A 22,421-nucleotide genomic window follows, 5' to 3' on the forward strand; every position below is an offset into this window, starting at 1 on the left:
AGAGCATCATATGAAAGTCATGAGTTCAAATCTCAGGTCCACCACTTACTATGTGCAAAAATCACTTCACTCCTCTGAGCTTTGTTTTTAACATCCACAAAATGGAAATAATATCTTACTCACAGTAGTGAGGGGAATAAAAGATATCAATTGTGTAAAGAGAAATATAACGAGAATTGGAATTAGGGTGTTGGAAAAACAGCATGTGACCTGTAAAGCATAAAGACCTGTAAGGACTGCCTCCACTGCCTGTGCTGAAGGTCGGCCTCCTCCTGCAGGTCCAAGACATGAGGGAGCACAGAGCCCACACTGCACCCCAGCAGGACCACTCCCTGCTTGCTCTTCCCCTTCCTTACAGACCCCAGGAGGTTGGCTGCCCCTCTATCTGCCCTATGGCCTTCACCCTCAGCCTGGCTACCCCATGAGCAAGGATGTCCCTCTTGTCACACTTCCTGTGAAGCCTGCTGACATATAATTCCAGGGAAAACAGGGAACAGCAAAAAACAAAGCAAACAAACAAACAAAAACTAACAGAGAAATGACCAAGATGAAGAAATCTTTGATGTCTTACCCTCTAAGGGGGTAATGAGAGACTCTCTGCATCTCACTGAACCCCAGTGTCCTCTTCTGGGAAAAGGGGACAACATATGGCCACAGGACAGCTTATGCAAAGTGGCTGGCACAGTCCTAGCAAACAGAAGAACTTCTGCAATGGAAGTTATTATTAGAATTATCTAGATAATCTTACAGTCAAATGGCTTCAAGCATCACGTTGAGGGGAGAGGGGACATCATAACTATTTTGGTCTTTTCCAACCTAAAACTTGATTCCATTATTGTAAGTCATCTTGCAGATTTGGGAGTGTAACCCAAGACAGGGAAGTTTGATATTGACTGGAAAAGAGTCCAATGTTTGGGACTTTCCCAGGGAGACCACACAGAGGTCTACAGCACTGGGGCCTCTGGATAAAGAGGGCACTGGAGTTTCTGGGGGCAGGGGGAGGGGGGGGAGTCCTGAAAGGAAATGTGCAGTGCAAGATGCTTCTGTCCAACACCACCACTTCCCCCAGACCCCAAACCAGAACCTTAATAACAGCACGACTACCATCTGTGTGCCCTACTCATGACTCTCCTTGTCCTCAGCCTTTCTACTTAGTCAATTCATCTTTATTTAATGCTCCCAGCCACTTTGTGAGGTCGATGCTATTACTGCCATTCTACAAGTAAGATACTGGGCTTGGAGGCATTAAGCGGCTGCTCACCACAGCTGCAGAGCTACGAAGCCAGGATTTCAACCTTGCCAACCTCCAGAGCCTGTGCACCTTCCTCACCCTGCTGCAAAGTTCATTCTTTCTCCCAAATGTCCCAAGGACTTGTCCTTCCTTCTCCATCTTCTGAGGTTCAGGAGCTTGTCAAGTCACAGTTATATTTCAGCTCCTAATTTATGGTCCTGCCCCACACTCTACCACATTACTTTCAGCCACCACGGACTCCAGCCAGCCCTACCCAACAGAAGCTTCCTGCAACGATGGAAATCTTCTAGGTGAGCACTGTCCGAAATGCCAGGCACCAGCAACCTGTGGCTACCGGGCATTCACAGAGTGGTGATTGTGACTGAGTAACTGAGTTTTTTATTTTAAGTGATTTAAATTTAAATAGGCACACATGGCCAATGGGTACAATAATGTATAGCACGGTGCTTGACAACCGAGATGCACCCTGTGTAGAGAGGGACTCCATGGTAAAGGTGAACTGTGTGGCAGTTTAAGGCTGATTATCCACCAGAACCCAAAATGACGGTTTATGCTCTTTTTCAGCCCGGAAAATGTAGAAACCCGCAAGGCACCTTGGCCTAGGCAATCATTTTCTGATGAGAATATCTGCCTGTGATTGAGCATCTCCCATGCCTTAGCCCCTGTATTAAGCACTTGATATGTATTTTATCTAAACCTCATAATACCCCTGCCAAGTATGTGCTATCACATTTCAAACAGAGCAGGACCCTATAGGGCCTTCCCAGGACAGACCCCACCCCACACCCCCATGTCCTTCCCCTGTCTCTTGTCTGTAGAAAAACTTTAGCCAAAGAATAAGTTTAATCAGAGAAATAAGAAAATACAGAAAGGTCAACAGCCAAGCAAAACAAAATAATAATAGTTAAGTCATTAAACAAAGTCAAGGACCTTTCATTCCTCCTCAGGGGCTGTAGGTAACATTCTGAGCCGTATCCTTTGAGCTGTCTTGTAGATACTGAAACCCCCAGCACGTGGATGAAGTTAATTACATGATGACCAGACTGTAGCCATGACATAAACTGGCACAATTCTGAGAACTGGCCTCAAAGAGATGGGAACAAACCGACCCTGGAACTGAAGATTAACTGCACTTAAAACCACCAAGGTGGTGCTGATCAGACACCACCTGACTAACTTCAAGATGACGGTCTGAGCTGACTGTGCTGTTCTGCGGGCAGCCCCCTCCCTCCACCTGTACACCCCTGAAACTCCCCTTTAAAAGCTCTTGCCCACTGATTGTCAGGGGAGGGGGAGTTGGCCTTTGGACAGAAATCCACTCTCTCTGCTCCTTACCAGCCTTCAGAATAAAAACTTTCCTTTCTACCAACATATGCCTCTCTTTGTATTGGCTTTCAAGCAGCGAGCAGCCAGACCTGAGTTTTCAGTAAAACCTTCATCCATAAATATAGTCAACTAGCATTTATTGAGCACCTACTATGTGTCAGACACTATGCTAGGCACTAAGGATGCTGGGATTAACAAGATAGACCCCCTTGGGGTTTAGATTTGATAAACAAGGGAGCTGAGGCTCAGTAAAGTTCAGTGACACTCTCTGTGTGACATCACTGAAGTTGGAACCCAGCCCACCTGACTCCGCTGATTCTTGGCTCCTCCTCCCTCCCGAGCTGGAATTCAAATAAAAGCTCAGTGCTTCTCCCCATGAGGAAAAGTTGGTCCAAAAAGAAAACCAACAGTGAATTTTAGCAAGAGTAAATATAAAGACAGACACTCAGGTCTACAGACACAAAAGAAGGGAGGCAGCAATTTTTAAGGAAAAAATATCTACCTGGAAAGGAGCTGACTGTCCACAAACTCAACACGAGGATTGGCGTGATGAAGACGGATGCCCTGTGGAAGCAGATGCCACCGAGTCCAACTCTAGACAAAAAATATCCCCTTGGTCTGTGGGTTAGTCGGGCCACTTGGAGCCTGGAGCCATGTCTTAAGATGGGCATTGACCAACTTGGGTAAAACAGTGACCCACGAGAAACAGCTGACTGTTCGGGGAAAGAATAAAAGAATAAAAACAGAAAATGAATCACCGCTACACATCACTCGGATGAATCTCATGGACATAAATGTTGAACAAAGGAGGCCAGAAACAAAATGGTATCTAATGGATGATTCCATTTATATAAAAAAACAGCCAAAACCACTCATTGGTGATAAAAGTGAGAAAAGCGGTTACCTTTGGGGTGAGGAATAGCAGAAGAGTACAGGAGAGAGGCTTCTGGGGAGCTGGATGGATGTCTGCCCTTGGAAACAATCCATAAGCTGTATCCTTAATATTGTGCACTTTACTGTATGTATGTTATCATTCAATATAAAAGTTCATGAAAAGAAAAGAAGGTGGTGAAGGTATTGTCAGACAAATAAAAATGGTGATAACTCAGATTCCCAACAGACTTTCACAAAAATATTTCCAAATGATGCATTTTAGGAAGAAGGGAAGTGATCCCAGGAGGAAGGACTGATGTGCTGGAAGAAATGGTGAGCAAAGAAATTAGGAAATATATCGGTAAATCTAAGTAAGTATCAGTTATATTAAAGAATAATAAATAATGTATAATGAGGGGTTAACATAATAATACAAAATAGATTTAAAATACTGAACAGAAACAGATGAAAGTGATTAATGTTAGAGTAAACTAAGGTTTAGGAGGAGAGCTAAGTAATTGTGTAATTTCTGGCTTTGTTATATTAGGTGAAAAATTAAGAAAACCACTAATCACAAGGATCTGCACTTCACTAGCACAGTCAACCCTCCCTTCCTGCAGATGCAAAATCCACAGGTACGGAGGGTTGACTAAGAGATTTGAGCATCCATGGATTTTGGTGTCCACAGGAGTCCCGGAACCAATCCTTCACAGATTCCAAGGGATGACTGTGTAACCAAAACTGAGCAAAAACCGTTAAGGAGAAGGCAGATGCTGCTCAAACCCAGAGCCCATCCATAAAAGGGGAGACCAGATCCCACAGAAGTCTGTACAACAGTCTATTAAAAGACAAAATTTAACTGACTATATTTGAAGATCTAATTGGCTTTATTAAATGACTCATGAATCAGGCAACATCTCTCTGGCAAACAGAGAGATGCTGCAGGGAGTTACCCAACATACAGGCTTTTGGAACAAGAGAAAGAGGTCATCAGTAAGGAAAAAAAAAGAAAGTACATTGGAGGAAAGTAAAAGTTCAAGTGAAGACAGTTTCTCATTGGCTGAACTGTGGCCATTTCCATTGGCTGGGCTTGTTGCTGGGCAAGAAAAAAGCCTTTCTTCCTCCTGCTAGGGGAGTAAAGTAGTTGCACTTCCTATTTGGTAGCGCAAGGTACCACTCTTCCTGTTGGGGTCAGTACCTGACATCTTCCTGTTGGGGTAATTGATTCCTGTTGAGGTAACTGACAATGAGGGATAGGGCATGAGAGCTCTCCCTACAGGCCTTCACAATTCCAAGTTTAGCTGAGGTTTCCTTTTATTAATTTTCACTAAGTATAGTAGAATTTCTCCCAATTCTTCCCCCAAAGGGACCTCCAGCCATTTATCAGAGCAGCTGTACACTGGGGCAAGTGAGATACCCAGACCTTTACAGTGCTGTTGTAAACAAGTTGTGAGCTGACACTGATACCAGGGTCCCAAATATGCCAGGTAGAATAACAGAAATGAGTGTCATTCTCAAAGACTTAAAGATACATATGCCCCTTTAATTCACTGATGTAATCCCTGCAAAACCAGATGGATAACAGTGGGTGATAGTAGACTACATAAACTTAACTGTAGGCAGCCACATTTGCAGATTCTATGCCAGATACAGTATCTTTTTTAGAGCAGATGAACACAGCCTCCGGTACCTGAAATGCATCTTTTGATCTGGTCTCATCAGGAAGGATGATCAAATCACTTCCTGTTCACCTGGGATGGACAGCAGTGCACATTTACAGTTTTGCTCTTAGGCTGTATTAACTCTCCTGCTCTGTCACAACATAACTTGAAGGAATCTTGATCCTCTTTACATTCCAGATTGGTCCATTATATTGATGAGATCACATTAAATGGAGATGGAAACTAGGAAGTGACAAGTACTCTGAATATCCTGGAAACAAGCATTTATACCAGGTAATGGGGGACAAACCCTAACAAAGGTTGAGAAACCTGCCTAGCTACTGAAGTTTTTAGGAGTCCACGTTCTAGAATATGCCAAACATTTTCTCCAAAGTAAAGGACAAGTTACTGTGCTTTGTGCCACTTGACACTAAGAAAGAAACAACACTTGTTTTGGGTTTTGAGAGAGCATGTACTGCACTTGGGAATACTGCCCGACCCATTTCAGGTAATATGGAAGGCTGCCAGTTTTGAGTGGGGCCCAGAGCAAGAGGGAGTGTTGCAGTAGACTCAGGCTGTAGTACAAGTGGCCCTAATGCTTGGGCATATGGTCTGGCAGATCCAATGATGCTAGAGGCATCTGTGCTAGTATGGAGTCTCTGGCAAGACTTTAGATGAGAGTTGCAGCCCAGACCCCTAAGGTTCTGGAGCAAAGCCATGCTACAGTACAGAACCATTTGCGATTCAAAAAACAGCTTCTGGCCCATTACTGGACCCCAAGAGAAACTGAATGTCTGAACATAGAGCATAATAAACTGGAGCAGTTGTCAGATCCACTAAATCGCAAGCTGAGGCAGGCACAATTGCAGTCTGTCATACAATGAGAAGAATGCTTTTGGAATCGGACTCAAGCCAGTATGGAGGAAACAAGAAAATTGTACGAACAGGTGGTCCAGGTGCCAGGTACCCTCCCTCTCTTACACTGGTGCCTTACAATCAGCCCACAACAATGGCCCCTAGGGGATTTTTCTATAACCAGTTGACACAAGAGTACTCCTACAAAAAAGGCCTGATAATAGTTAGGTCAGCACAGTATGTTGGTAAACATAATAATGAACTGCTGCTACACAGAATGGCCCTGAGAAGGAGTGGTGAGGAAAAATTCTCCTGGAGGGCAGCATTTAAAATACAATTAGTCATCTACTTTGTATGGAGGAAGAAGTGGCTGAAATAAGGATACAAAAAGACTTCCAGGTAATGGCAAATGGTTTGGCTGCTTGGTCAGGGGCCTGGAAAGATCAAGACTGGAAGACTGGGAATGAGGATGTGTGAGAACCAGGCATGTGTTTGGAGATAGGGAATAGGCAAATTCTGTGTGCGTCTTTCTGTCCCACATCAATGCTCTCCAGAGACCATGAGTAGCAGAAGAAGCACTGAATAAACAGATGGATACGATGACTCATCCAGTGAATGGCAGTGAGCTTCTGTCCTCAGCCACCTCGATCCTTGCAAAGAGTTTTGTAAATGAATGCATTAGTCATGGTGGTCTGACATGATGCGCTGCCTCTCACCAGGGCTGATCTAGCTACTACCACTGCTGAATGCCTGACCATCAGCAGTACAGGCCAATGCTGAGCCCTTGATATGGTACCATCCCTCAGGGACATAAGCAGTCATTTGGTGTCAAGTTCATTATCTTAGACCTCTTCTACCCTGTAGGGGGCAACAACTCATCTTTACTCAGAAATGACACATATTCTGATTATGGGTTTGCCTTCTCTGGTCTAAGCACATTAGCCGGCACCATTATCTGCCAGCCACAGATTGTCTGCTTCTGAGGGAACCAAACCTAAGGCAGTCAGCAAATCAAAAAGTTGGTTCTTTGAAAAGTAATAAAATATATAAAATCCTAGCAAGATTGGACCAGTAAAGGAGAAAGAACAAATAAACAATATTACAAATTTAAAAGAAGACAGAACTAAGGATGCTGTTGAGATTTGAAAGGACTAAGATAAATAACTGGAGAAGGGAACACTCATCCTTAAAGAGACTGCCAACTAATAAATATAGAAGAAATGAAAGTGTTAGAAAAATCATTTTTGCAACCATCATTGTAATGATTGATGCAGGCAACTCATGTGTGAAAGTTTGATTAGGAAAAGGATAGTGCCACCATTTTTTTCAAAGTACCTCCCACAAATTACTAACTTAATACAGAAAGTAAAATAGTTACTTTACAGAGGAGAAAACTGTTGGGCATCACCTTAACCAAGTGACCCAAGTTAACATAATAAATCATCAATTGACTCATGACATTATGCACTGAGAAGCAAACAATATTTTGTAGTACTCCAACAAAAAAAAAAAAAATACATAACTCAAATCTCCCACAAGGAACATGAGACAAGTTCAACATGAGAGACATGTATAGAACAACCATCCTGTCCTTTCCAAAATGTAAATTTCACAAAGGACCAAGGACTCTCCAAGAGACTATGCAAGATTAAATGAAATCTAAGAACAATGACAACTACATGCAATGTATAATGCAAGGGAGGAAAAATTATTTTCCCCTCTACCTTTCTAGGTTCATGGCTAAGACCCTCTGTAGTAAAAGACAGATTAACAGACAAAAAACAAACAGAATTTTAATAACATATATCTCATGTATACATGAAAGATATCCAGGAAAACTGAGTAACACCTGAAGGAATGGCCCAAGCCACTCCTTAAATACCATCTCTAGCTAAAGACAAAACAATATATTGGGACAGGGGAGGGGAGAGGCCACTTATGGGGGTGACCAAGAAAAGCACAGTAGACAATTATAAAGTTGTTATACAGATTTACATCATTGCTTTCTCTATTGATAAGAGTTTCCTGAGATTTAGAGTCATCCTCTTTCTGGTCTAAAGAGACAGGGAGATGCCCTTACAAATGCAGATTTCTCTTATAAATGTAAATATCTCTTACAAAAGGGTAACTTTCACTCCATTTTTACAGCTTTTCCTATGTCTGCTGTTTCTTAAAATTAATTAGCCTAAAATTGATCTTTATGCCAAAGAGGCATATTTTGGGGTAAGAAATTCTCCCTTTCACTACAGAAGACATTATCAGGACAACTAGCAAAAGTAGAATGTGAACTGTATTTTAGATAATGCCAAATTGTCTAACACTTAGATAAATATTAAATTTCCTGAATTCATTAAATTTCCTGTGGTTATGTAAAAGAGTGCCCTTATTCTCAGAAAATAAATACTGAAGTACTAAGGTTTGAATGGACATGATATCCTCAACTTAGTCTCAAGTGATTCAGGATCAAAAAAGAAAAAATAGGGTGGGGGGTATCACTTGCACTAAAGCCCACAATATCAAACCTAGGTTTAATACTTGACCTACTTGCAGTATTGACCTTCACCAGGGATGTAATCTTAATCAGCCAGTCTGGAATTTTCTGGTCAGCACCAAGGAGGTTATCTATCACATGAAACCAATCTCTCTAGCTCCTCAAAGGAAATAGAGATGAACTATATGACAGACTCTTGCCCTTTGCCCAGAAGATGACCTGGAAACATTTCTCTGTTTTCTTTTGCTAATAGCCTCCCTGCCCCTCCCTCCTCCTGCTTGTGAAACCCTTTGATTTTGTATATCCCCTCAGAGTGCCCTTCTATTTACTAGATGGTATGCTGCCCAATTCATGAGCCATTGAATTAAGCCAATTAGATCTTTAAAATTATTCAGCTGAATTTTGTTTTTTTTTAATGAGAGAAAGAGAAATGCTATAGTAAATATGGCAATATATTAACAATAGGTAAGAGGGGAGGGTGTAGCTCAAGTGGTAGAGCACATGCTCAGCATGCAGGAGGTTCTGGCTCCAATCCCCAGTACCTCCTCCAAAACACAAAGGAAAAAACCTAATTACCTCCTCCCCAGAAAAGAACATTCTAAAACAAAACAAAACAGTGGGCAAATCTAAGTAAGGAATATATTTCTTTAGTATAATTCCTATAATTTTTCTGTAAGTTTGAATTTATTCCAAAATAAAATTTTAAATAAACTCAAAGAATAAAGGAATAAGATAATATTGTGAATAATATTATACCAGTAAATTTTAAAATATAAATGAAATGAATAAATTTCCAGAAAAGTCAAACCTGATAAAAGTGACTCAACTAGAAAATTTAAATCAACGTATAGTCATTTAAGAAACTAAGTCAGTAGCTCAAAATTTTCCCCACAATTAAACACCAGGCCAGACTAGATGGATTTACAGGTGAGTTCTACCAAACTTTCCAGGAACAAATATTTCAAACTCCCATTCTTACTATTTGAAGCTACTGTAACCTTGATCTCAAATGCATATATTGATAAAATAATCAAGGTTAACACAGATTAAAAAAAAATCATACATAAAATATGGGCAAACTGAATCCAGCAACCCATGAAAAATATATTCATTATCAAGTTGAGTTTATATTAGGAATTCAAAATATGCTTAAAGTTAGGAAAGGTATTAATGAATTAAATTAACACCTAAAAGAAAAAAATACAATTTATATTTTCAAAACTGAATTAGTATTTCCAATATAATCTAGAATCTGTCTGGTCACTGTCCCTCATTCCTGGAAGTTAGCCTCTAAACCCTAAGAATCTCCTGAGTGCTAGGATGTCTTTGTTATTCACGATGGTCCTTCAGACCACCTGAGCTTATGCTAACATGACTCACAGTGATGTAAGAGCGCAAAATTTGCTGCCCAAAATGTGTTCGGCATGAGGATTAATTTGGTTGATTATTTTTAAGAAATAGAAGACTCAGGAAGTTTTCCTTGTTACTGCCCTTTTAACTGCCTAAAAGAATTTAGATAAAGGACCTGTTCTCAGAATAGAGATACCACCAGAAATATTTCCAAAGAATATAGGCGAGGTGCAGTGCGGGAGACCCAGCTAGGCGCAGAGATCAGAGTTCACTGTGTGTCCCATTGTCTCTGTATGGCCCAGCAAACATTTGTTTACCTGACATTTGCTTTTTCATCTCCATGTGAATTCCTTTTCTCCCCTTTGATGTACCAAACTACTGCCCCTAATATCCTCTTTTGTCTTTAGCTGAAGATGGTATTTAAGGTGAGAGCTTTAACCATTTTGGTCATTATTCCATTTTCTTGTGTATCTCTCATGTACACATGTTATTAAACTTCTGTTTGGTTTTCTCCTGTTAATCTGCCTCCTGCAATTCAATTCTTAGACAAATTAGGAGAATCTAGAAGAGCAGAGGAAAATGTTTTTGTCCCGGACAATGAGCCCCTCGATAGTTTACATTAAGGAGATGACTCAGTATGGGGGCTGGCTACCTAGAAGGACCACCCATGTGATTAGAGGGTTGAAGTTTTGACCAGGTAATATCAACCAGAACTCCAGGGAAGAGAAGGAGAGAAGATGAGATTGAATTCAATCACATGGCCATTGATTCAATCCACCATGTCTATGTAATGAAGTCCCAATTAAAACCCAATAAAATGTAACTTGAGTGAGTTTCCCTGGTTGGCAACACTCTGTGCATATCAGTACACATCAGTGTGCTGGGAGATTGATTTGTCCTGATGACACAGGGAGAGGACATGGTAAGCCTCCCACTGGGGATCCTCCCAGACCTCACCCTATGCATGTCTTCTTTTGACTGGTGCTGACTTGTAGCCCTTTTCCTGTAATTAAACTGTAATTGTAACTATACCACTTTCCTGAGCTGAGACTCACTAGCAAATTAGCTAACCTGTTCAGGTCATGAGAACCCTTAAATCTATAGCCAGTTATTCAGAAGCAAGGTGGTCCCTGTAAACCCCCAGCTTTGGCTGGTATCTGAAGTGAGGCCAGTCTGTGGAACACTGTGTCTTCACCCATGAAGTCTGGCTGAACCCTGGGTGATTAGTGTCAGAAGTCATTGCAGCAAAGAACAGATAAACCAAAACCTAATAATAATGGTCTTATAAAAGGGGAACAAGAGAAGAGATGGGCTGAGATAGGGTAGAAACTAGACTTCTCTGGATGTACCTTATTCTGTGATATTAAAAATTAGAAAACAGGACCAAAATAGGGTTGCTTATGCTAAGCTCCATGTCACCAAACCAAGACTTCATTACCATTTGGCTCTCCCAGAAATGGAATCTTATACCAATTAATCAGAAATTGGTCAGGACTAGTTAGGTAATCTGCCTAATAGACCCCTGCCATCCTCTAAAGGAAAGTAACCTTGCATAATTACATGATTGCCTGGGGCCTCGGTACATTGGAACCAACTTGAAGGAGCTTCCACTAGCAAAAAATGGAATAATTTGAGCATCACAAATAATAATTAAGAATGAAATATTGTCATTTGCTATAACATGGATGGACCTAAAAATAATATACTAAGTGAAGTAAGTCAGACAGAGAAAGACAGATATTATATGATATTACTTATAAGTGGAATCTAAGAAATAATACAAACGAATCTATACACAAAACACAAACAGACTCAGACATAGAAAACAAACTTACAGTCACCAAAGGGGAAAGTGATAGGAGGAGGGCTAAATTAGAAGTATGGGATTAATAGATACAAACTATTTATACATAAAATAGATAAGCAACAAGGATTTACTGTATAGCACAGGGAACTATATTCAAAAATCTTTAATAACCTATAATGGAAAATAATCTGAAAAAATATATGTGTATACTGAATTCCTTTGCTATATGCCTGGAACTAATAGAATATTCAACTACACTTCAATTAAAATAATAATTATTATTATTTCAACACATTGAAACAAGTATGTAAAAATGTACTTTATAAAACACAACAGATACATAAAAATTCATTGATTTGTAATGATAACTTTATAAAGCCACCATTGGATGTCTTTGGAGGTTGCCAGGATGTCAACTCATTCTGAAACTGACACATAAAAAGAAAGAACCCAGCATTTATCTTGCCTCTCCTATTAAGACTCCTTTTCAGGGTAACCAAATAATTGATTAAACTCTTCTTTACAGAAAAATTACAACTGATAAATGTAGGAAGACTTAATGACTTGGAAAATCACTATTCTGCAATCTCTAATGAAATCACAGACACAGATAATGATCAACAATGGCTGCCCAAAGCATCGAGTGAAAAAGGTAGATGGGAGACTTCTAATGGATGGATTATAGACTGACTCCATCTGAACCAGCTGATCAATGCCAAGATCACCAAAAGTGAGATAAGCAGGTATTATGTATCTCCCGAAATGATGCAGTAGGAAGTACACAGCACCGCCTATAGAGAAATTTTGCCAAATAAATATTTAAAATTTTTCAACATTTTTGGCAGATAAAAACTACTATGTACAGAATAGATAAACAACAAGGTCCTACTGTATAGCACAAGGAACTATATTCAATGGTTTGTAGTAATGTGTAATGGAAAAGAATATGTATATATGTATAACCAAATCACTATGCTGTACACCAGAAACTAATACAACATTGTAAACCAACTATACTTCAATTTTTAAAAATTGGGAAAAATATTGTTTTGAAAAAGAAAAAGAAAAGGAAGATCTTAAATCTACTCAAGTCTCTGGTTCTAATGATTATCAGAAATACAAGGGATGGAGGAGAAGAGGCAAGATGGCGGAGTAGAAGGACGCTCGTAAGTCACCGTCTCCCACAAATACACCAAGACCCACATCTACAGACCCACTCAGCCAACCAGAGCACCTGCAAAACTCTGACAGAACATCGCCCTCTTCAAAAGATAAAGACGCCAAAAATCTGGTAGGAGAAAAGGAAAAAAGAAAGAACAAAAGGCAAAGCAGCGCGGAACGGGTCCCGCGGGGAGGAAGCGGCAAAGGAGGACTGGCGCCTGCTCGCTGGGTCTCCCCTCTCCAACTGAGAGGCCAGCGGGACGGAGGGGGAGCCTCCGAGGCTCGAATCTGTACAGAGCAGCCCTTGTCTGACAGAACTAAGTTAAACGGGCACAGAGCGTCCCCCCGACACCCAGCCTGAGACACAGGCCAGCAGCGGCGGGCAGGGCCAGGCTGCACAAGCCAGGCGGAGGACGGGGGCGGCTGCACGGAGGCAGCCCCAGGGGACTGCAAGGGACTGGGCGCCGTGGCTGTGGGTGTACAGGACAGAACAACCTAGGCCCTCCATAAAACAGCAAGGTTGATGTGCTCCTGGGGGAAGGGTGCATACCCCCATCTCTGAAAACCCGCGGAAACTTTTCAGGGGAAGAGAGGTGGGGCCCAGGCACAGCCACCATATTCTCCGGCGCTTAGCACCCAGGCGGGGGCAGGGGCGAAACCTGCATCCGCACCGAAGGCCTTAGCAGCCTCAAAGGCCAGACTGAGACGGGCCTACAGCCCTGGGCAGATAGGATCCTTCCATCCTGGTCCCTCAGAGAACTTGCTCCACAAAGACAAACAAGGAGCTGGGTCCTGGCTCGGAGCAGGGATGAGGCTGTCCCTCGGTCTTCCCCGAGCCCACCCGCGGAGCGCCGACCAGGGCGGAGCGCGCAGCTGCACAGAGCAGCGGAGCTACCGGCGGCGCAGGTAGAGGGAGAGCGGCCCCCCGCCTGTCGGGCAGGAACACAGCCCCTGACCGAGGTGCTGGGAGGGGGCACGACCCGCCCTCCTGCCTGGCCAGTCTGCAACATCTGACTGCGACATCCGGAGGGGCAGTGACCCACCCGCCCACAGCAGAGGAGAGCTGCATCTGACCCTGTGTTAGGAGGAGGCGCGATCAGCTTGCCGACAGGTGCTCGGAGCAGCACAGAAGAGGGCGCCAACGGAGGGCCTATGAAAACAAGCTGAGCTTCCAAAACAGGACGAAGACAGAAAGACTTCACATTAAAAGCACACAGACTCCAGGAGAACACCGACAACCCCCTTTTTTTTTTTTTTTAAATCTGTTTTTACCTGTTCTATTTTCAATTACTCTCTTAATTTTTACTTCTTAATTCATTTCTATTTCTCTTGGGTTTTGATGTCCTGTTATTGATTAGACACAGGTTTCAAATACATCTATTCATCTTCCCACCCCCCCTTTTTTTTTTTAAGGTTTTAAAAGGACGTCTCAACCCGATTAATACTCTGCTTCAACTCGCTCTTCTATTATTCATTATACACTGTTTTCAAACCCTCTTTCTCCCTTCTTTTAAAAATCTTTCTCTCTCTCTTATTTTTTTTCTTTTTTTAATTTTTTTCTCTTTTTTTTCCTAAGTTCTATTCCTAAATAGGCATTAGATAGATAAAATCCTTAAGATCCAAAATAGACAACTGATACTCCATAAACCACAGTGCCAGAGAGGTATGAGCAAGAAGCAGAGAAACCTTTCCCAATTAAAAGAACAAGAGGAATCCCCTGAAAGAAAGATCAATGAAATAGACATCGATAGCCTACTAGATCAAGATTTCAAAAAAGGAGTGATCACATTGCTGAAGGAATTAAAAGAGAAAGTGTTTAGAGATATAAAATATGTCAAAAATGAAACTGAAGCTATAAAGAAGAGCCAAGTAGAATGGGTAAACTCATTGACAGAGATGAGGAATGATCCAATAGCTGTGCAAAGCTGACTAGTTAATGCAGAGGAACGAATTAGTGATCTAGAAGACAGGGCAATAGAAAGCACCCATTCAGAAGAACTACAAGATAAGCAAATAAAAAATAATGATAATAGCTTAAGGGACCTATGGGATAATAAAAAGTGTCCCAATCTTCGCATAATAGGGGTCCCAGAAGAGGAAGAAGGATCAAAGGGGATTGAAAAGGTTTTTGAAGAAATCATGACTGAAAACTTCCCAAACTTAAAGAAGGAATCAGATATCCAAGTACAGGAAGCTCAGAGGGTCCCAAACAGGAAGAATCCAAATAGACCCACACCAAGACATATCATAATCAAGATGGCCAGAGTCAAGGATAAAGAAATGATTCTAAAGGCAGCAAGAGAAAAGCAAAGAGTGAATTACAAGGGAACCCCCATAAGGCTCTCAGCTGATTTCTCTACACAAACACTACAAGCCAGAAGGGAGTGGCAAGATATATTCAAAGCCCTGAATGAAAAAAAGATGCAGCCTAGGATACTTTATCCAGCAAGGCTATCCTTTAGGATAGAAGGAGAAATAAAGAGTTTCACAGACAAAAAAAGCTGCAGGAGTTTAGCAACACTAAACCCACGCTAAAAGAAATGTTGAAAGGGCTATTCTAAATAGAAAAGCAGCAGGATGCTACAGAAATGAGAAACTCACAACTGGAAAGGTGATAACTCATGAATTACAAATAAAGAAAACATACAAATCACTGAGAGTGGGAGAGGGAGGCAGGGAAATATAGAATTTTTTTTCTTTCTTTTTTAAATTTTTTTAACAGTAGGATGGGTTTGAGATCATGTTACTATCAGTTTAATAAAAACAGTTATAGTAATGGGTTAATAGATTTACAAAAAAGGGTAACCACAAGTCAAAAATTTATAAGGGAGTCACAAAAATTAAATAAAATCCATGATAATACAAAGGAAAATTACCAAACCACAAAAGGAAGAAGAAAGGAACAAAGAGGATATACCAATTCAACTGCAAAGATAAGTTCAAAATGGCAATAAACACACATCTATCATTAATTACTGTAAATGTTAATGGACTAAATGCTCCAGTCAAAAGACATAGAGTGGCAGACTGGATAACAAAGCAAGAACCTTCAATATGCTGCATACAAGAGACCCACTTTATGGAGAAGGACACATATAGATTGAGAGTGAAAGGATGAAAAAGGATATTCCATGCAAATGGAAAAGTCAAAAAAGCAGGTGTTGCAGTACTGATTTCAGACAAAATAGACTTTAAAACAAAGGCCATAAAGAAAGATAAAGAAGGACATTTTATAATGATTAAAGGAGTGATACAAGATGAAGATATTACACTAGTTAATACATATGCACCCAATATAGGAGCACCTAAGTACATACAAGAATTACTAACAGAGATAAACGGGGATATTGATGGGAATACAATCATAGTTGGAGATTTTAACACTGCATTAACATCACTAGACAGATCTTCCAGACAGAAAATAAACAAGGCAACAGAGAAATTAAATACTACAATAGAAAAACTAGATTTGGTGGATATTTTCAGAGCATTACACCCCCCAAAAATAGGATATACATTCTTTTCAAGTGCACATGGAACATTTTCCAGGATCGATCATGTACTTGGGCACAAAAGAAACCTCAACAAATTTAAGAAGATAGAAATTATCTCAAGCATCTTTACTGACCACAATGCCATGAAACTGGAAATCAACAACAGAGAAACAAAGGAGAAAAAAAGGAAAGCATGGAGATTAAACAATATGTTATTGACAAAACAATGGATCAATGAGGAAATCAAAATTGAAATTAAAAAATACCTTGAGACAAATGATAATGAAAGCACAACCACTCAAAACCTATGGGACACAGCAAAGGCAGTGCTAAGAGGGAAGTTTATAGCGATACAGGCCTTCCTTAAAAAAGAAGAACAATCTCAAATAAACAAATTAACCCACCACCTGAATGAATTAGAAAAAGAAGAACAAAAATCCCCAAAAAGCAGCAGAAGGAAGGAAATAATAAAGATCAGAGAGGAATTAAATACAATAGAGATTAACAAGACCATAGAAAAAATCAACCAAACCAAAAGTTGGTTTTTTGAAAAAGTAAATAAAATCGACAAACCTCTGGCCAAACTCACAAAGAAGAAAATAGAGAGAGCATAAATTAGCAAAATAAGAAAGGAAAATGGAGAAATTACAACAAACAAAATAGAAATGCAGAATATCATATGAGAATATTATGAAAAACTATATGGAACCAAACTGGATAACCTAGAGGAGATGGACAAGTTTCTGGAAACATACTGTCCACCAAAACTGAATCAAGAAGAAACTAAACACTTGAACAATCCAATCACTAGAAAGGAAATAGAAATAGCAATTAAAAACCTCCCTACAAATAAAAGTCCAGGACCGGATGGCTTCACCGGGGAATTCTACCAAACATACAAAGAAGAACTCATACCAGTGCTTCTCAAACTCTACCAGACGATTGAAAAGTAGGGAATACTCCCAAACTCATTCTATGAAGCCACCATCACCCTGATACCAAAACCAGGCAAAGACACTACAAAAAAAGAGAATTAGAGGCCAATATCACTGATGAACATAGACGCCAAAATCCTCACCAAAATTTTAGCAAATAGAATCCAACAACACATAAAAAAGATTATACATCATGACCAAGTGGGATTCATCCCAGGGACACAAGGCTGGTTCAACATACACAGATCAATCAATGTAATACATCACATCAACAAGAGAAAGGACAAAAACTACATGATTATCTCAATCGATGCAGAAAAAGCATTTGATAAAATTCAACATCCATTTATGATAAAAACTCTCGCCAAAGTGGGTATAGAGGGAACATATCTCAACATAATAAAAGCTATATATGACAAACCTACAGCCAGCATAGTACTCAACGGTGAAAAACTCAAAAGCTTCCCACTAAAATCTGGGACAAGACAAGGATGCCCACTATCACCACTTCTATTCAACATAGTCCTGGTAGTCCTAGCCACAGCAGTCAGGTAAGAGAAAGAAATAAAAGGGATCCAAATTGGAAAAGAAGAGGTAAAAGTGTCATTATATGCTGATGACATGTTACTATATATAGAAAACCCTAAAAGGTCCACACAAAAGCTACTAGAGCTGATTGAAGAATTCAGCAAGGTAGCAGGTTACAAAATTAACGTTCAAAAATCAGTTGCATTTCTTTACACTAATGATAAATCAACAGAGAAAGAAAGTAAAGAAACAATCCCCTTTAAAATAGCACCCAAAATAATAAAATATCTGGGAATAAATCTAACCAAGGAGGTGAAAGAATTATACACAGAAAACTATAAACCATTGATGAAGGAAATTAAAGAAGACTTTAAAAAATGGAAAGATATTCCATGCTCCTGGATTGGAAGAATCAATATTGTTAAAATGGTCACACTGCCCAAGGCAATCTACAGATTTAATGCAATTCCTATCCAATTACCCAGGACATATTTCACAGAACTAGAACAAATCATAATAAAATTTATATGGAACCATCAAAGACCTAGAATTGCCAAAGCATTACTGAAGAGAAAGAAAGAGGCTGGAGGAATAACTCTCCCAGACTTCAGACAATACTATAGAGCTACAGTCATCAAGAGAGCATGGTATTGGTACCAAAACAGACATATAGACCAATGGAACAGAATAGAGAGCCCAGAAATGAACCCACAAACTTTTGGTCAACTAATCTTCGACAAAGGAGGCAAGAATATACAATGGAATAAAGACAGTCTCTTCAGCAAATGGTGTTGGGAAAACTGGACAGCAGCATGTAAAACAATGAAGCTAGAACACTCCCTTACACCATATACAAAAATCAACTCAAAATGGATTAAAGACTTAAACATAAGACAAGATACAATAAACCTCCGAGAGGAAAACATAGGCAAAACATTATCTGATATACATTTCAAAAATTTTCTCCTAGAAGAAATAAAAGCAAGAATAAACAAATGGGACCTAATGAAACTTACAAGCTTCTGCACAGCAAAGGAAACCAGAAGTAAAACAAAAAGACAACCTACGGAATGGGAGAAAATTTTTGCAAGTGAAACCGACAAAGGCTTGATCTCCAGAATATATAAGCAGCTCATACAACTCAATAAGAAAAATATAAACAACCCAATCCGAAAATGGGCAGAAGACCTAAACAAGCAACTCTCCAAGGAAGACATACAAATGATCAAAAAGCACATGAAAAAATGCTCAATATCACTAATTATCAGAGAAATGCAAATCAAAACTACAATGAGGTATCACCTCACACCAGTCAGAACGGCAGTCATTCAAAAATCCACAGATGACAAATGCTGGAGAGGTTGTGGAGAAAGGGGAACCCTCCTACACTGCTGGTGGGAATGCAGTTTGGTGCAGTCACTGTGGAAAACAGTGTGGAGATTCCTCAAAAGACTAGGAATAGACTTACCATATGACCCAGAAATCCCACTCCTGGGCTTGTATCCAGAAGGAAATCTACTTCAGGATGACACCTGCACCCCAATGTTCATAGCAGCACTATTTACAATAGCCAAAACATGGAAACAACCTAAATGTCCATCAACAGGTGACTGGATAAAGAAGAAGTGGTATATTTATACAATGGAATACTACTCAGCCATAAAAACCGACAACATAATGCCATTTGCAGCAACATGGATGCTCCTAGAGAATGTCATTCTAAGTGAAGTAAGCCAGAAAGAGAAAGAAAAATACCATATGAGATCGCTCATATGTGGAATCTAAAAAACAAAAACAAAAACAAACAAACAAACAAAAACAAAGCATAAATACAGGACAGAAATAGACTCATGGACAGAGAACACAGACTTGTGGTTACCAGCGGGGTAGAGGGTGGGAAGGGATAGACTGGGATTTCAAAATTGTAGAATAGATAAACAAGATTACACTGTATAGCACAGGGAAATATATACAAAATGTTATGATAAATCACAGAGAAAAAAAATGTGACAATGAGTGTGTATATGTCCATGAATGACTGAAAAATTGTGCTGAACACTGGAATTTGACACAACATTGTAAAATGATTATAAATCAATAAAAAATGTTTAAAAAAAAAGAAATACAAGGGATGGAATAACATGTAAATAACAGTTCAGAAATTAAATCAGATAAATATAGTAGGCAAGAAATTCTATAGAACCACAACTTAGTTTCTTCATCAAACAGCATTTTTTTAAAAATGGAAAAGTTTTACAGCCTATAAGAGATTTAAGGAACATATTAACCAAGTTAAATGTGTGCACCTTTTTGCATCTTGGTTCAAATAAACCAACAATAAAAATGTAACAGTTTGGAAAAACAGGAAAAATTGAACTCAGCCTGGATATTAGATGACACAGAAGAATTATTATTATGGGGGCAGGAGGTGGTATTCATGAGTATATGGCTACACTTCTTAAAAGTCCCTATCTGTTAGAAGTACACACACTACTGTATTTACACATTAAATGATATGATGCCAGGGAATTTCAAATACTCAGGAAAAAAGTGGGAGAAGAGATGGTACAAGAGTGGCAGGAAACAACAAGTTCATATTGTACATCACAGGGAACTATATTCAATATCGTAGTAACTTATAGTGAAAAAGAATATGAAAGTGAATATGTGTATGTTCATATATGACTGAAGCTTGTGCTGTACACCAGAAATTGACACAACACTGTAAACAGACTATACGTCAATAAAAATACATAAATACAAACACACACACACACACACACACACACACACAAAAGGAAAAAAGGAGTGAAAGCAGAGGTAGGATGAATTCCATAGCATCCAAAACAAATGTCAATACAATGCTCCTTTGGGATGTTTCTTTATAGATACTTAAGTTTCACTTAGGAAATACCATAATTCATAACAGTTTTACACTCTGTACATTGACTGCCATAAATTTCCTTACAATTGAATGTGTTTAATGACATACAAATCCTTAGCCTCTCCATAAGACCTGGGAGAATAATTATAAACAAGCAACTTCAATTTTCAGCAAATTTCCCTTCTCTACATGGTAAAAAAAACAAAGCAGAACAAAACTGGGGGAAGTTCGAAGGAAACTCAGCTTCGTCAAAAGTCAAAGATAGCTGAATTTATTATAATGTTAAGCCATGTTTTACCAAAAATGATGTGTGAAATGATATCAATACTTGTTCAATTATAATGTATATTTTTCCCTAAAATTCTCTGTTTAGAACAATGAATGATCCCGAAAACTGTCAAATATTTGTGTAGACTTTAGTTAAAATAAATAGCAAATATGTGTCAAAAGAAAAAAAGAAGGCAGGAAATTGATCACTGTTGAATTTGGATGATACGTTATGAGGATTATTTATAACAGTCTCTTTATTTTTATGTATGTTCTGTAATAAAAAGTTAAATATATTACCACCTTAATAGTTTCAGAAAAAGCCCATTGATCATGTTCAACAGCTATTCATAACTGCTATCCTTAGCAAATTAGGAATAGAAGGGAATTTATTTAACTAAGCGTGACTATCAAAACCTGTAGCAAACATTACAGTTCATAATGAAACAAAAACTTTGTTTTAAATCAAGGCTAAAATAAGGATGCCCCTACTATCACCACTTCTCAGCAACGTTGAATCACAGAACCTAATCAGTACAGTAACTGGAGAAAAAGAAACAGACAGAAGGATTGGAAAGGAACAAAAAAGAGTTAATTTTCTCAAATGAAATGATTCTCTACATAGAAAAATCCAAAGTGACAATAAAATTATTAGCATAATTCTCAGAATCACTAAGTTTAAAAGGGAATGGTAAAGAAAACAGAATAGTATCTACCCTCAGTGGGGAGAGAGCAGATTTAAATGGAATAGGACACAAGTGGCTTTCTTTCTTAAAATTTTTTTTATTTGTTTAGTGAGGAGGTAGTTTTATCTATCTATCTATCTATTTATCTATCTATTTATTTACTTATTTTAACAGAGATACTGGGGACTGAACCCGGAACCTCATGTATGTGAACCATGCACTCTGCCACCGAGCTATACTCTCCCACTATGGGTGGCTTTCAAAAGCACTGGTAATGTTCGATTCTTAAGATGGATGGTGGAGAGAAGGCTGTTTATTATTCTACATACCTTATAGTGTGTGTGTGTGTGTGTGTCTGTGGTTTTGTTTGCATGAAATATATAATAAAAAAATTAAAAGCAAATAAAAATAATGGATTCCCTATGTCTGGGATTTCTAAAGCATAAAACATGTCTGTTGGGGATGTCATAGAGATAATTCTTCCTTTGGGAAAATCACAGTAACTTGCTTTTGTATGTCCATTGCCATTTTCAAAGGTTTTCTAATAGTCATATTACCAGATTGTTGCCATGTTGCAGTATGAACTTGAGATTGTCCATGCCAAAGGCTCAGAAATAGCCAAAATAAAACCAGTGAATCTCAGAAGTAGTAATTGGTGTAAAAAAAGAAAATACTGTGCACAACACCAAAAAGACAGTTTGCAAACTGGGAGCACTCAAACCAAATATGGAATGAGGTTCCAGGGTATACCGTTAAAAAACAGCTCATATAGTGAGAAGGCAGTGTCGTCATAGTAATTGGTAGTTAAGCTAAATTAATGACTAGACCGGTTTTGTCTGCTCAGGGAAATT

At 39.2% G+C, this 22,421-nt stretch overlaps 2 long non-coding RNA genes across 3 annotated transcripts in view; one reads left to right on the top strand and one right to left on the bottom strand.

Moving 5' to 3' along the window:
• Positions 1–5,244, bottom strand: part of LOC116280611 (uncharacterized) — a 38,501-nt gene extending 33,257 nt beyond the window's left edge. Inside the window, exon 1 of the long non-coding RNA XR_012071304.1 lies at positions 5,142–5,244. This is a non-coding gene — a long non-coding RNA (uncharacterized lncRNA). The remainder of the gene's footprint in view (positions 1–5,141) is intronic.
• LOC140695617 (uncharacterized) lies at positions 2,926–21,967 on the top strand. Of its 2 annotated transcripts, XR_012071303.1 has the most exons (5): positions 2,926–3,403; positions 3,735–3,822; positions 5,311–5,406; positions 12,142–12,358; positions 21,745–21,967. It is a non-coding gene; the product is annotated as an uncharacterized lncRNA (long non-coding RNA). The 2 variants fall into 2 exon arrangements; XR_012071302.1 differs by having other exon boundaries at positions 2,926–3,822.
• The last annotated feature ends 454 nt before the right edge of the window (positions 21,968–22,421 follow it).

The sequence above is a fragment of the Vicugna pacos genome, chromosome 1 (genome assembly GCF_048564905.1).
Source record: "Vicugna pacos chromosome 1, VicPac4, whole genome shotgun sequence".
In the NCBI taxonomy this organism is placed as follows: domain Eukaryota; kingdom Metazoa; phylum Chordata; class Mammalia; order Artiodactyla; family Camelidae; genus Vicugna; species Vicugna pacos.